The sequence below is a fragment of the Vulpes lagopus genome, chromosome X, assembly GCF_018345385.1.
Source record: "Vulpes lagopus strain Blue_001 chromosome X, ASM1834538v1, whole genome shotgun sequence".
Lineage (NCBI taxonomy): Eukaryota > Metazoa > Chordata > Mammalia > Carnivora > Canidae > Vulpes > Vulpes lagopus.
In genome coordinates, this window is record NC_054848.1 from 32,038,085 (window position 1) to 32,052,230 (window position 14,146).

A 14,146-nucleotide genomic window follows, 5' to 3' on the forward strand; every position below is an offset into this window, starting at 1 on the left:
TTCTTTTCAAAGTTGTTTGCAGAGCTTGGCTGGACTGTAAGTTCCTTTAGGACAAAGACTGTTTAACTTATATAAGCTAAATTTCACATAGTAAGGACTCAAAAGCATTAATTAAAAGACTGAACAAAACTTTAAAGTTTTAGTCTCATTTAAAAATTAAACAATGTTTAAAAAAAAATAAATAAAAAAATAAAAAAATAAAAAATAAAAATTAAACAATGAAATGGAAACAATGAATGGGAGTGGAAACAATGAATGGGAGTAATTTGTTTAACAAATTAAAACAATGAATGGGAGTAGATGTTAAATATGTGTTTAAAGTAGCTTTCTTTTAGAAGGAAAAAAATGAGATGCACCCAAAGATGACAAATTATTCTTATAGTTTTACTTTTGTATGCATAAACATAAAACTAGGCATAAAAATCTGTATGGTTAAAAGTATGCTTTCATAACTGTAAAACTAATAATTTATTAATATATGCAAATCTATGAAATAAAATTAAAATTAAGAAATTCCAATTATGCTTCAGATTATACTTTTTCTCTTAAACACTATCATGTATCTCTGAGAATCGACTTAAAGTCTATTCTCCATATAATGAGATCCCAATTCCCTTTTGAGTACCATGCTTATAGACCCTCATATTCATGGACCATGTCAGCTCTTGACCAGTCTTCTTTACTGAAACAATAGACACACATTGGTTCATATATTTTGTAATGTAATTTTGCTCTCAGATAGTGGAAGCCATTATTTAAATATGTCTATCTATGTTCATTATTATTAACTTGTAATAAGTAAGGTAATACTTTATTCTGGTACAGTTTGTTGATTTTATGAAATATCATTAAAAGTCTCAATAGCTTCAATAACTGAAGGTGGGTGGCTCAGCGGTTTGGCGCCGCCTTTGGCCCAGGGCATGATCCTGGAGACCTGGAGTTCAAGTCCCATGTCGGGCTCCCTGCATGGAGCCTGCTTCTCCCTCTGCCTCTCTCTCTCTTTCTCATGAATAAATAAATAAAATCTTAAAAAAAATAACTGAAGGTGCTGAAGTTTCATTGTATTGAACTATCCTTTATTTCCTCATCATTGCTTTAAAAGGAAGTTTGAGTCTTTGTGGCTGGTAAAATAAGTTGGTGTGACTATAAAGGTGGACATGGGACAGTTGTCTTTTTTATGCTAGGACAATACTGATCTAGCAGTAGTCACACACATGATTCAGAGCACACATGAAAATGTGGACATTGAGTTTGTGTAGCTGTATTGAGCTTTGAAGAAATCAAGATGAAAATACTTCTAGTAATTTCTAATTTAGATGTAAACTAATTTCTAATTTAGATGTAAACATAAGAATAGATCCATGGAGTTCTCAAATACAGATAGAGAGCACTGAGTTAGAATGGAACACACCATATATCTAATCAAAAACTATTTGGCACTTAATGTGTGTCCAGCTTTGTGCAAAATGGTGAATCATTGCGGCAGACATTGACATTGTTTTTAAATTCAATTAATTAACATATAGTGTATTATTAGTTTCAGAACTAGAGTTTAGTGATTCATCAGTTTGCCTATAACACCCAGTGCTCTTTACATCAAGTGCCTCCTTCATGCCCAACACCCAGTTATCCCATCCCCCCCACATTTCCCCTCCAGCAACCCTCAGTGTGTTGCCTAGAGTTCAACATCTCATGGTTTGTCTCCCTCTCAGACTTCATTTTATTTTTCCCTCCCTTCTCCTATGATCCTCTGTTTGGTTTCTTAAATTCCACATATGGGTGAAATAATATGATAATTGTCTTTCTCTGATTGAATTATTTCACTCAGCATAATATCCTCTAGTTCCATCCACATCATTGCAAATGGCAAGATTTCAATCTGTTTTTTAAGTTTGTTTGTTTGTTTGTTTAAGAGAAAGAGTACATAGAGGGAGAGGGAGAAGCAGACTCCCCACTGAGTGAGGAGCCTGATGTAGGACTTCATCCCAGGACCTTGGGTCATGACCTGAGCCGAAGGCAGACTTTTAGCTGACTGAGGCACCCCATAAGATTTCATTGTTTCTGATGACTGAGGTTTGTTTGTTTATTTATTTATTCATTCATTCATTCATTCATTCATTCCACCTCCTCTTTATCCATTCATCTATCAATGCACATCTGGGTTCTTTCCATAGTTTGGCTATTGTGGACATTGCTGCTTTAAACATTGGGGTGTAGGTGCCCCTTTGTGTGGGAGAACAGTACCTCAGGAGGTAAAAGAAACAATAAGAACAGGGACACACATAAATGGCAACAGCTTTATGCATGTGGCAAAAGCCAATTATTCCTGCCATAGATCTGTACCAAAAACAAGAAAACAATACAAGCTGAAAAGAGCAATGATGGTAGATAGGTAGCCAGGCTTCTGAGGTCAGTTCTCCCATTCCCCACAGGCCCTAGTTAATGCTCCTCTGAGACCCATGCACTTAGTCACATACATAGTTCCCTGCTGCCCCTCACATGACTGGTTTCTTGAGTTTTTTTTTTCCTTCCTTGTTCACACATACTTTACCTTCTACAATAATGAAATTGAGAGCCAACCCAGACTCGGGGCTTCACTTGGGTACCTGCACTTCTCGGCAGTGCCTAATGGCGTAGCTTCTTCAGGCCTCTCTTTGTTCCCAGATATTTTACTCTGAGTAATCATTTCATCTCTCATCAGAACGCGCCATTTGGTAAATACCCAGTGGTACAATAGCTGGATCATAGGGTAGCTCTATTTTTAACTTTTTGAGGAACCTCCATACCGTTTTCCAGAGTGGCTGTACCAGCTTGCATTCCCACCAGCAGTGTAAGATGGGTCTCCTTTCTCCACATCCTCACCAACATCTGTTGTTTCCTGACTTACTAATTTTAGCCATCCTGACTGGTGTGAGGTGGTATTTCATTGTGGTTTTGATTTGTATTTCCCTGATGCCAAGGGATGTGGAACATTTTTTTTCATTTGCCTGTTGGCCATTTGTATGTCTTCTTTGGAGAAATGTCTGTTCATGTCTTCTGCCCTTTTCTTGACTGGATTATTTGTTTTTCAGGTGTTGAGTTCAATAAGTTCTTTATAGATTTTGGATGCTAGCCCTTTATGACGTAAGACATTTGTAAATATAAAAAAAAGACAGTTGTAAATATCTTCTCCCATTCAGTAGGTTATCTTTTAGTTTTGTCGACTGTTTCCTTTGCTGTGCAAAAGCTTTTTATCTTGATGAAGTCCCAATAGTTCATTTTTGCTTTTGTTTCCCTTGCCATTGAGACATGTCCAGCAAGAAGTTGCTGTGGCCCAGGTCAAAGAGGTTGCTGCCTGTGTTCTCCTCTAGGATTTTGATGGATTCCTGTCTCACATTTAGCTCTTTCATCCATTTTGAGTTTATCTTTGTGTGTGGTGTAAGAAAATGGTCCGTTTTTTTTTAAGATTTTATTTATTTATTCATGAGAGATACAGAGAGAGAAAGGCAGAGACATAAGCAGAGGGAGAAGCAGCTCCATGCAGGAAGCCCAATGTGGGACTCGATCCCAGGACTCCGGGATCACGCCCTGAGACAAAGGCAGATGCTCAACCACTGAGCCACCCAGGTGTCCCAAAAATGGTCCAGTTTTGTTCTTCTGAATGTGGCTGTCCAATTTTCTTAGCACTATTTGTTGAAGCAACATTTTTTTCCATTGGATATTCTTTCCTGCTTTGTGGAAGATTAGTTGACCATAGAATTGAGGGTCCATTTCTGGGATCTCTATTCTCTTTTATTGATCTGTATGTCTGTTATTGTGCCAGTATCATGTTGTCTTGATGATTACAGCTTTGTAATATAGTTTGAAGTCTGGCATCATCATGCCACCAGATTTGGTTTTCTTTTTCAACATTCTTCTGGCTATTCAGGGTCTTTTCCGGTTCTATATAAATTTTAGATTATTTTTGTAGATGTGTATTCTATGGATTAAAGTAAGATCTATACTCTAAAATAATAATTACTACTTTACTACTAATATTAACATAAGAATTAAAAATAAAATGATTAAAAAGAAAATTTTCTACTTTTATACCATTATTATTAAGCCCCAAATAGAGAAAACTCTACAGAAATAAACTCTATAGAAATAAATAGGTATAAACAGATATAGTCTAATGTTTCTGACCTTAGGAATTTTACAATTCTATTACAGTGAGATGACAGATACACTTGAAGTTATATAGCAATCTAGGAAACTAATATTACAAATGTCTAAAGTCTATATGAATTTATACTTTTTATAAGTTCCTTTTTCAATTTCATTTCCTCCTTTTCATACTAATCTTTGGGATTTATTGATAAATTGATTTTATTTTTAATTAATTCCAGTATAATTAACATTCAGCGTTATATTAGCTTCAGGTATACAATATAGGGACTCAAAAATTCTGTACATTACTCCGTGTTCATCACAATAAATGTTCTCTCAATCCCATTCACCTGTTGCACCTATCCTCCCACCCACCTCTCCAATGGCAACAACCAGTTTGCTCTCTATAGTAAGAGTCTGTTTTTTGGTTTGTCTCTTTTCTTCTTTGCCTTGTTTCTTAAATTCCATGTATAAGTGAAATCATATGGTATTTGTCTTTTTCTGACTAACTTATTTCACTTAGCATTATACTCTCTAGCTCCATCCATGTTTTTGCAAATGGCAAGATTTCATTCTTTTTTATGATTAATCTATATATATATCTTATGTCATCTATACTCATTCGTCTATTAATGGACCCTTGGGTTGCTTCCATATCTTGGGTATTTTAAATAATGCTGCAATGAATATAGGGATGCACATGTCTTTTCAAATTAGTGATGTCATTTTCTTTGGGTAAATACTCAGTGGTGGATTACGGGATCATATGATAATTCTATTTTTAATGTTCTGAGGAACCTCCAATGGATTTTCCACAGTGGCTGCACCAGTTTGCATTCCCACCAATAGTACATGAGGGTTCCTTTTTCTCGACATCCTAGCCAACACTTGTCATTTTTGTTTTTTATTTTAGCCATTCTAACAAGTGTGAGGTGATACCTCATTATGGTTTTCACTTGCATTTCCCTGATGATGAGTGATGTTGAGCATCTTTCCATGTGTCTGTTAGCTATCTGGTTGTCATCTTTGGAGAAATGTCTGTTCATGTCTTCTGCCCATTTTCCAATTGAATTATTTGGTCCTTTTGGAATTGAGTTATATAAGCTTTTTATTTATTTTAGATATTAACCCCTTATTGGATGTATCATTTGCAAATATCTTCTCCCATTTGGTGTGTTTTTTTTTTAAGGATTTTATTTATTTATTCATGAGAAACACACAGAAAGAGAGAGAGGCAGAGACACAGGCAGAGGGAGCAGGCTCCATGCAGGGAGCTGGATGTGGGACTCGATCCCAGGGCTCCAGGATCATGCCCCGGGCCAAAGGCAGGCACTAAACCACTGAGCCACCCAGGGACCCCCTGGTGAGTTGTTCTTTTTTTTGTGGGTGGTTCTTTTTTTTTTTTTTTGGATGGTTTCCTTCACTATGCAAAAGTTTCTAAGAATTATATTGTTTTATGCTTCACATTTAGGTCTTTTTTTTTTAAGATTTTACTTATTTATTTATTCATGAGAGACCCAGAGAGAGAGGCAGAGACCCAGAAGGAGAAGCAGGCTCCCTGTGGGGAGCCTGATGCAGGACTCAATCCCAGGACCCCAGGATCATACCCTGAGCTGAAGGCAGATGCTCAACCACTGAGCCACCCAGGCATCCCTCACATTTAGGTCTTTAATCCATTTTGAGTTTATTTTTGTGTATGGTGTAAGAAAGTGGTCCAGTTTTCATTCTTTGGCATGTAGCTGTCCACTTTTCTCAGCACCATTTGTTGAAGAGACTGTCTTTTCCCCATTGCATATTCTTGCCTCCTTTGTTGAAGATAAATTGACCATATAATTGTGGGTTTACTTCTGGGCTGTCTATTGTGTTCTATTGATCAGCATGTTGGGTTTTGTGCCAATACCACACTGTTTTGATTAATACAGCTTTGTAATATATCTTGAAATCTAGGATTTTAATACCTCCAATTTTGTTCTTCTTTTTCAAGATTGCCTTGGCCATTTGGAGTCTTTTGTGGTTCCATACCAATTTTAGGATTATTTTTTCTAGTTCTATGAAAAATGCTGTTGATACTTTGATAGGGATTGCATTAAATTTGATAGTAAATTGCTTTGGGTAGTATGGACATTTTAGCAATGCACATAGTATCTTTCCATTTGTTCGTGTCATCTCCAATTTCTTTCATCAATGTTTTATAATTTTCAGAGTGCAGGTCTTTCTCCTCCTTGGTTAAGTTTATTCCTAGATATTTTATGATTTTTGGTAAAACTGTAAGTGGGATTGTTTTCTTGATTTCTCTTTCTGCTACTTCATTATTAGTGTATAGAAATGAAAGCCTATTCATATTTTCAAACTGCATTACTTGCTAACCTTTCCACTAGAAATAACATAGAAAAGATTTCAGTGCTATTTAAATTAGAAAAAGAACAGAATAAGAGGGAAGAGAAAAACCATTAGCCTTCCAGAATTATAACAGAAGAATCTAAAATTAAAAAATTAAGTGAGCTTTTATATAATGAGTAGACTTTATCACTGTGAGTATAGTTCCTAAAAATAACAGCTACCATGTATTGATTACAACCAATGAGCTAAGTATAATATTAGCATAATCTTAAATGCATCATCTAATTCTAATAACATTTCATATCATTAGTACCACTTTTTCTGATGAGTACATCACTATTAGCAAGTCCACACAACTTGGAAGGCATGGAGTCAGGCTTTCAACTGAGGACTATTTGACACAGAATCTCACATCTTTCACCATCTCCAATGAAAGGAATAAGGAATGCTTATTGCAATCATTGTGTACCTATGTACCTTAAGTGATGCAGCAGTACACTGAGAATATAGATCACGAATGATCTAAATTCTCAAGATTCATGTGTACATTACATACAACATATTAAGGGATGAAAACTTAAAATCTTGCCTTATTTTCTAATAGCTAGGAAAAATTTTTCAAATCACTTTATGCTGAAAAATGCATAATATTTATCACTTAAAATGCAGAATAATCAATAATCTGTTTTCTACTAGTGCTGACTTAATTTGTCTCCATGACTTCTAATAGTTTTATATGTTTTAAAGAATTAAAAATTCAGGGACGCCTGGGTGGCTCAGTGGTTGAGCACCTGCCCCTGGCTCAGGGCGTGATCCCACGGTCTCAGGATTGAGTCCCACATCAGGCTCCCTGCTTGAAGCCTGCTTCTCCCTCTGCCTACGTCTCAGCCTTTCTCTCTCTGAGTCTTTCATGAATAAATAAATGAAATCTTTTTAAAAAAAGGAATTAAAAATTCATAGAACACACACAATCAGCTAAGATGCATATTCCCACTAATGTCTACTTTACCTCACTAATATCCAACATTAGAAGACTAGGAAAAATATTCATACTATTATTTATAAATTATACCAAGCTAACCCTAATTATGAAAAATAGGCTATGATTGCATGTTAATAATTATTTCTTTTTAGAATAATTTATGATATATAATAATATATAATATTTGTATTCTATATAAATATAATATATATATATATATATATACCTCAATCCACATTAAGGTCTAAATTTTAGCCAACACTGACATTAACTATCAAAGTCTAATATGTACATACAAATATATGCATTCAATACACATATTCACACCATGGTTTTCTAAGATGCTATTTAACCATCATAAAATACAAATGGAATTATTGTTTTATAAAAACAGTTCTAATACTATATTATTACATATTTTCTCTTTTTCATTTGACCAAACAACACTCCTTTGCAAGAAGATAGTCTTGAGAGACGCTCTACATCATTCAGCATAAACAGTTTTATAAAACCAAATGTCCCATACAAGGATTTACCCCCAATGAACTGGTTTAATTTAGAATGTAATCTAACAAAATATATTTAACAGGATAGCTAGGAGAATTACCACCATGGTTTATAAAATGGGGTATCTGGGAGAAAAGAATGTGGACTTTTAGTTCTGCAAAGAATCTTATTATTCCCCTTTCCATTTCCCCTCCTACAACTGTAACAACTGAATAAAATGAATGTTTTTTCATCTTGTACCTGTAATCTCTGGACAAAATGATTAACTGAAATACTCTGATATGATCAATGTATTTACCAATCTGTAGATATAGGAATTGATTTCCAGGGATCCCTGGGTGGCGCAGCGGTTTGGCGCCTGCCTTTGGCCCAGGGCGCGATCCTGGAGACCCGGGATCGAATCCCACGTCGGGCTCCCGGTGCATGGAGCCTGCTTCTCCCTCTGCCTGTGTCTCTGCCTCTCTCTCTCTCTGTGTTTCCCATGAATAAATAAATAAAATCTTAATAAACAAATAAATAAATAAAATAAAAACTAGGGATTGTTATTGTGAAAAAGAAAAAAGAATTAAGGGGGAAGGACCACATTGGGAAAATTGCATTTCTCTGTAGCATAATTGAGGAATATAGTTGATTAAGGACCAATATAATGACTTAGTAGGGAATAAAAGCATTGTTAATCGACAGAGACATGGTGAAATAGGGAAGGAAGCATTGTAAATACATTCTTTTGGATATAGAATTGATATTTCAAGTTATCATTGATGTTTTTAGTCTTTGGCAGTTAGTTAAGATCTAAGGAATGCTAAGCAGTGTATGAATAGCAGCAGGTACAAGAAAATATTCCCTGCTACTAGAAACTGCTCTTGGCCCAGCTTTCCCTTTCTACTCCAGGCCAGGGGCTTTAGCACACACATAGTCAAAGGAAAGAGTTTTACTCTTTAGGAATTCTTTTTAAGATTTCTCCCCCTCAATTTCCAATTTCAACAGCCATTCCCTTTCAAGAGGGCTGCCTTTGGCCTCACCTTCCTTGCCAAACCCACCAGTTGCTCCACAGCACATCTTTAATTTGTGTCCTATAAAGGAATGCACACATGGGCTGTATAAATTCATATAACTGCCAATGGTTTGAAGAATCAGCACTTTTCTGACAGGAGAAAATCAAGGTGTAACATTACTAATAGAAGATCAAGTCATACAGCTGACAGCACTTAGTCGATCATTAATGAACCTTTCCTCATGGGTGCCATGTAAGAAAGCATAATTTAAGAGCACCACCTGCATTAGCAAAAGTAAAAAGTTGATAATCTTTTCTAGCTGAAGAATATATCTCAGTCCATTAATGCACTTTATAATAAATGATATTTAAAATCATTTTGCAGAAAGCTACTAAATACCTATATTTCCTAGAAATTAGAAAGTCTCTAAATGGGCTTAACTGACTTTAAGTACTCAGATATATTTAGGAAGTGTCAAAAGATTAAAAAGAAAATAAGTCAAAAGATACTGTGTATGTATGAGCAAGAACTGAAGAATTAAAAGCCTAGAGTGAAGGTAATAAATGTGAAAAATACAAAGAAACACTTTACAGAACCATTACTTTGGAAATTGTGTCTTTCATTGAGTTTTAACATTGGCTGGATGGGGTCATTACTGTATTTTTATAAAAGAGGAAATAAGCAAATAAGCAATTGAGAATATAGAAAAAGTTTAGAAAATTAAAAAGAGCACATTACTTGTATCAAATTATGAAGAATAATTATGACATTAAATATGTTTATTCTATAAACACACTGTGGTAATAGTATATTAAGGTATGAAATGATAAGGAAAGTTTTATAAGGTTTATGCTTTTTTTTCCCAAGTTGTTTGGAAAAACTTACAATTAATTTTAGTGTAAGTTTTATAAGACATTCTGAATCTTTAGGTTAACTAGCATAATTCCATCAAATATATTTTCCCTAAACAATATGTAGGGAAAGGTATGAGCAATTTTTATAGTAAATCTGTGGCAATTTCTATGTCCATGACTATAAAAGTAAAGATTTCCAATATTATTGAATACATATAAATGTTTCACAATGAATATATTAATACATATACTATTGGCTATTAATTCATTAGCAACTAGTATTATATTGGTCATATGTACATTTTGTTGGTGAAAAAATGAACAAAAACAAATACTTGAGCCATGAGATTAAAGTCAATGTCTGCTGCACATAGATCAATGGAACAGAACAGAGAATCCAGAAATGGACCCTCAACTCTATGGGCAACTAATTTTCCACAAAGGAGGAAAAAATATCCAACAGAAAAGACAGTCTCTTCAACAAATGGTTCTGGAAAAATTGGACAGCCACATGCAGAATAACAAAACTGGACCATTTTCTTACACCACACACAAAGATAAACTCAAAATGGATGAAAGAGCTAAATGTGAGACAGGAATCCATCAAAATCCTAGAGGAGAACACAGGCAGCAACCTCTTTGACCTGGGCCACAGCAACTTCTTGCTGGACATGTCTCAATGGCAAGGGAAACAAAAGCAAAAATGAACTATTGGGACTTCATCAAGATAAAAAGCTTTTGCACAGCAAAGGAAACAGTCGACAAAACTAAAAGATAACCTACTGAATGGGAGAAGATATTTACAACTGTCTTTTTTTTATATTTACAAATGTCTTACGTCATAAAGGGCTAGCATCCAAAATCTATAAAGAACTTATTGAACTCAACACCTGAAAAACAAATAATCCAGTCAAGAAAAGGGCAGAAGACATGAACAGACATTTCTCCAAAGAAGACATACAAATGGCCAACAGGCAAATGAAAAAAAATGTTCCACATCCCTTGGCATCAGGGAAATACAAATCAAAACCACAATGAAATACCACCTCACACCAGTCAGGATGGCTAAAATTAGTAAGTCAGGAAACAACAGATGTTGGTGAGGATGTGGAGAAAGGAGACCCATCTTACACTGCTGGTGGGAATGCAAGCTGGTACAGCCACTCTGGAAAACGGTATGGAGGTTCCTCAAAAAGTTAAAAATAGAGCTACCCCATGGGTTGCTTGGATGATTCAGTAAGTTAAGCATCTGCCTTCAGCTCAGGTCATGATCTTGGGTTCCTGGGATAAAGCCCCATGTTAGGCTCCCTGCTCAGTGGGAAGCCTACTTCTCCTTCTTCCTCTGCCTGCTGCTTCCTGTGCTCATGCTCTCTCTCTCTGTGTCAAATAAATAAAATCTAAAAAAATAAAACCAAAAAGAGAGCTACCCTATGACCCAGCAATTGAACTACTAGGTATTTACTCCAAAGATACAAATGTAGTGATCCAAAGGGATACCTGCACCCCAGTGTTCATAGCAGCAATGTTCACAATAGCCAAACTGTGGAAAAAGCCCAGATGTCCATCAACAGATGAATGGATAAAGAAGATGTGGTATTGGGATGCCTGGGTGGCTCAGTGGTTGAGCATCTGCCTTCAGCTCAGGGTGTGATCTCGTGGTCCCAGGATTGAGTCCCACCTGGGGCTCCCTGCATGAAGCCTGCTTTTCCCTCTGCCTATGTCTCTGCCTCTCTCTCTCCCTCTGTGTCTCTCATGAATAAATAAAATATTGTTTAAAAAAGATATATACACACACACACACACACACACACACACACACAATGGAATATTTATTACTCAGCCATCAGTAAGGACAAATACTTAACATTTACATTGACGTGGATGGAACTAGAGGGTATTATGCAGAGCGAAATAAGTCAATCAGAGAAAGATAATTATATGGTTTCACTAATATGTGGAATGTAAGAAACAGTGCAGAGGATCATAGGTAAGGGAGGGAAAACTGAATGGGAAGTCATCAGAGAGAGGAAAACCATGAGAGTCTTAACTATAGGAAAAAAACTGAGATTTGTTGGAGGGGAGGTGAGTGGGGGATGGTTAATTTGGTGATGAGCATTATGGAGGGCACATGATGTGACAAGCACTGGGTGTTACACACAACTGATAAATTATTGAACACTACAACTGAAACTAAGTATGTACTATATGTTGGCTAATTGAATTTAAATTTTAAAAAATACAGATCCACTAAATAGTGTTCCTGGTATATTATAGTATGTTCTGAAAAATACAGTAGTTTACAAAGCTGAATATATATTTACTTAAGGAAATGAAGGAAAGAATGTAAGTATGCAATGTATAGTAGATTTGAGTGATTTTGTTATTGTTGTTGGATTTTTATTTAATTATTTTAAAATACAAGAGATTTTATTAGCCTTTTGTGTCTTTATACAACCAATACATACAGAACATTCTTATTATAAAACAGGTTCATGGGATCCCTGGGTGGCGCAGTGGTTTAGTGCCTGCCTTTGGCCCAGGGCGCGATCCTGGAGACCCGGGATCGAATCCCACGTGGGGCTCCTGGTGCATGGAGCCTGCTTCTCCCTCTGCCTGTGTCTCTGCCTCTCTCTCTCTCTCTCTCTGTGGCTATCATAAATAAATTTAAAAAATAAAAAAATAAAACAGGTTCATGCTTCCTCTATCATAACTTCCCAAAGGTAACCAGTGTTCTAGTTTTATGTATGTCTACCTAGATACTTTTCTGGTCATTTACATATGCATGTGTACAAAGAGATACTGATTTTGTAACCAGATTTTATTTATTTATTTATTTTTATTTTTATTATTTATTTTTTAAAGATTTTATTTATTTATTCATGAGAGAGAGAGAGCGAGGCAGAGACACAGGCAGAGGGAGAAGCACGTTCCATGCAGGGAACCCAATGTGGGACTCCAGGATCACACCCTGAGCCAAAGGCAGACACTTAACCGCTGAGCCACCCAGGCGTCCCAATTTATTTTTATTTTAGAAAGAGAAAGCATGAGCAGATGGAGCTGGAGAAGCGGAGGGAGAGAGTGGGGCGGGATGGAGAAAGAATCTCAAGCAGACTCCCCACTGAGTGCAGAGCTGAACTCAGGGCTCCATCTCTCCACCCTGAGATCACAACCTGAGCCAAACCAAGAGGTGGACGTTTACCTGATAGCCACCCAGGCACCCCTGTAAATGTGGCTTTTAAGGATACTTTATTGTGGGGATCCCCGGGTGGCGCAGCGGTTTGGCGCCTGCCTTTGGCCCAGGGCGCGATCTTGGAGACCTGGGATCGAATCCCACGTCGGGCTCCCGGTGCATGGAGCCTGCTTCTCCGTCTGCCTGTGTCTCTGCGTCTCTTTCTCTCTCTGTGTGTGACTATCATAAAATAAAAAAATAATAATAAAAAAGGATACTTTATTGTTACAGTCTTTTTTTAAGTTTTCATTTAAATTCCAGTTAGTTAACATACAGTAAATATTTCAGGTGTATTTCAGGTGTATTTCAGGTGTAGTGATATAGTGATTCCACACTTTGATACATCATCTAATGTTCATCAAAGACATGCAGTCATTAATCCCTATCACCTATATCACCCATCTCCCCCACCTCCCCTCTGGTCGCCATCAGTTTGTTCTCTATAGCTAAGAGTCTGTTTCTTGGTTTGCCTCTCTCTTTCCCTGACCCCTCCACTTTGCTCATTTGTTTTGTTTCTTAAATTCCAGATATGAGGGAAATCATACAGTATTTGACTTTCTCTGACTGATTTAGTTTGCTTAGCATACTACTCTCCAGCACCATCGATGACGCTGCAAATGACAAGATTTCATTCTTTTTATGCCTGAGAAATATTCCATTGTGCATATATATCACTTCATCTTTATCTATTCATCAATTGATGGTCACCTAGGCTGTTTGTATAATTTGGTTATTGTATATAATGCTGCTATAAACATTGGGGTGCATGTATCTCTTTCAATTAGTATTTTTGTATTCTTTTGGTAAATAACTAGTAGTGTAATTGCAGGATTGTCGGGTATTTCTATTTTTACCTTTTTGAGGAACCTCCATACTGTTTTCCACAGTGGTTGTTGTACCAGTTTGCATTCCCACCAGTAGTGCAAGAGCATTCCTTTTTTTCCACATCATGGTCAAACCTATTGTTTCTTATATTGTTGATTTTAGCCATTCTCACAGGTGTGAGATGCTACTTCATTATAGTTTTCACTTGCATTCCCCTTATGATCTGTGATGTTGAGCATCTTTTTATGTGTCTCTTGGCCACCTAAATATATTCTCTATTTTAAAA